Source organism: Oncorhynchus masou, unplaced genomic scaffold (assembly GCF_036934945.1).
Source record: "Oncorhynchus masou masou isolate Uvic2021 unplaced genomic scaffold, UVic_Omas_1.1 unplaced_scaffold_13471, whole genome shotgun sequence".
Classification (NCBI taxonomy): Eukaryota; Metazoa; Chordata; class Actinopteri; order Salmoniformes; family Salmonidae; genus Oncorhynchus; species Oncorhynchus masou.
In genome coordinates this window covers 2309-4901 of record NW_027003361.1, presented here as the reverse complement: position 1 = coordinate 4901, position 2593 = coordinate 2309, and the positions used below count along the sequence as shown (strand labels likewise).

The following is a 2593-nucleotide window of genomic DNA, read 5'->3' as shown; positions in this document are numbered from 1 at the left end:
TTGAAAAAGGACATGTCAGTCAGTTTAACACTGTTTTTGGTTTGCTGATATTTCAACTGGAAAATAGATTATGGTGTATGATATGATGTTGTGGTACATTATTGTAAAACAATTTTAATTTAATTATTATGTATATTTTTTAAACCAGTGAGTTTTGTGTTGAAAACTGCTTGGTTCGATAAGAGCATCTAATATGGTTATAGACGTGTGAATTGTTCACTGTGTTTGATGGAAAAGTTAAATAAAAGCTTTGAATCATCTGTTCTTATAAGTTTAATATCTGATACGTCCCCCATCGGGGGACTACGTATTAAATGTATTTTTCGAACGGGGAGTCGGTAATGGGGCTTGCTCTGTCTGCTCCATGCATCGACCCGGTTTTGCAGTACCTCAGGAACGGTGCAACGCTTTTCTCCCATTGTCAAGGAAAAAAACTACACAGAGGCATGTAAACAGCCAGGAGAAGAAGGGAGGGAAAGAAAGGCGAAGCGCCCTCCGTGAGGTCCCCTGTTTCCCCTCCATTTTACTTTAAAAAAGGTACATTCACCAAGATAGTGTGTGTCTGTCTGTACCTTTTTCCCCACAACCTCTGAAAATGTGGCTAGTGGGTTCGGGAACCACCCGCGAGAACCCGGCCAACAGTGCACAGAGTGCGTCTCAGGCCCCGACCTCTGACTTCCATACGACTCTGGATTCTCTTCATTAGGCACATACCTTTTACCAAAGACTTCCTTGCGTGGCTCTATGGTGGACAGCCTGAAGTCAACCACAATGTTTCTGACCAAGGGGAAAAGGGACTGAACATAAAACAAAATTATATTTAATGTCTTGTCAGTTAATGCCAGGGGATTGAGAGACACTGCCAAGCAAACGTGATAACCATTACACTACAGAAACTGCTGCTCCAACTATCAGCAAGGAATAAACCGAATTTTACAGATATTCAATGCACGTGTTCGAATTTCCAAAATAAGGCATTTATGAAAATTCTGTGTTACAAACTCAGTAATAATTGCATGTGTCAAAGAGCACTGTTTTGAATCGGGGGCATTTATGAAAACTATGCAAAGTTGGGGGCATTTATGTAAAAATGTATTCTCTGTTAGAAATATGTTAAATATTTTATGCGTCAATGAGTGCTGTTTCCAACAGGTTTCAAACCGGGGACCTTTCGCGTGTTTAGCAAACATAGTAACCACTACACTACAGACACTCCTGCATGAATTATCAGCAAGGAGTAAACTGAATTTTACTGATATTCATTGCATGGAATTGAATTCACAGAATGAGGCATTCATGAAAATGGGAATTCTCTGTTACAAATACAGGACGTATTGCATGTCTCAATGAGCTCTGTTTCCACCCGTCTCTGAAACAAGGTACATTTCGCGTGTTAAGCAAACGTGATAACCACTACACTACAGAAATTGCTACGAGAACTATCAGCAAGGAATAAACTGAATTTTCCAGATATTCATTGCATATATTAAAATTTTCAAAATAAGGCATTTATGACAAAAACATAAGGCATTCATGTATTTTTCAAATACAATAACTATTCCATGTAACTGCTTCCGTGCAGTTTCGAACTGGGGCCATTCACGTATGAGAGGTTAATGTCATAACCACTGCACTACAGAAACTGCTTCTAGAGTTATCAGCAAGGACTAAACCATTTTTACAGATATTCATTGCATAAATTCAACTTTTCAAAGAAAGGCATTTATGAAAAACAAATCTCTTTTTTCAAGTATAATAATTGTGCATGTGTCATTATCGCCGTTTCTGCCCGGTTTCAAAGCAGGGACCTTTCGCATGAAGCAAACATGCAAACCACTACACTACAGAAACTGCTGCTTGAATAGTCATCATGGAGTAAACCAAATTTTACAGATATTCATTGCATAAATTCAACTTTCCAAAATAAGGCACTTATGAAAAATAAATCTCTTTTACAAATAAATCAATTATTCCATGTGTCAATTATCGCTGTTTCCAACCGGTTCAATTGTGAATCAAATGTGATAACCACTACACTAGAAAAACTGCTGCTTGAACTGTCATCAAGGAGTAAATTAAATTTACAGATATTCATTGCATAAAGTCAAATTTCCAAAATAAGACATTTATGATTTTTTTTCTCTATTACAAATACGATAACTATTGCGTGTCAATTACCTGTTTCTGCCAAGTTTCAAACCAGGAGACCTTTGAGCATTTTAAGTGATCTTGCAAACCACAACACTACAGAAACTGCTGCTTGAATTGTCATCAAAGGAGTAAACCAAATTTTACAGATATTCATTGCATAAAGTCAAATTTACAAAATAAGGCATTTATGAAAATAATTATCTTTTACAAATATGACAACTTTTGCATGTGTCAATTACCTTTGTTTCTGCCCAGTTTTGAACCAGGGACTTTCAGCATTTTAAGTGAACATGCAAACCACAACACTACAGAAACTGCTGCTTGAATTTTCATCAAGGAGTAAACCACATATTACAGATATTCATTGCATAAAGTCAAATTTCCAAATTTTGGCATTTATGAAAAATAATTATCTTTTACAAATACATTAATTATTCCATAA

At 36.4% G+C, this 2593-nt stretch overlaps 1 non-coding gene across 1 annotated transcript; it reads left to right on the top strand.

The window, feature by feature from the left end:
• Positions 1-210: 210 nt before the first annotated feature.
• Positions 211-410, top strand: LOC135530453 (U2 spliceosomal RNA). Its single transcript, XR_010453851.1, has one exon. It is a non-coding gene; the product is annotated as a U2 spliceosomal RNA (small nuclear RNA).
• The last annotated feature ends 2183 nt before the right edge of the window (positions 411-2593 follow it).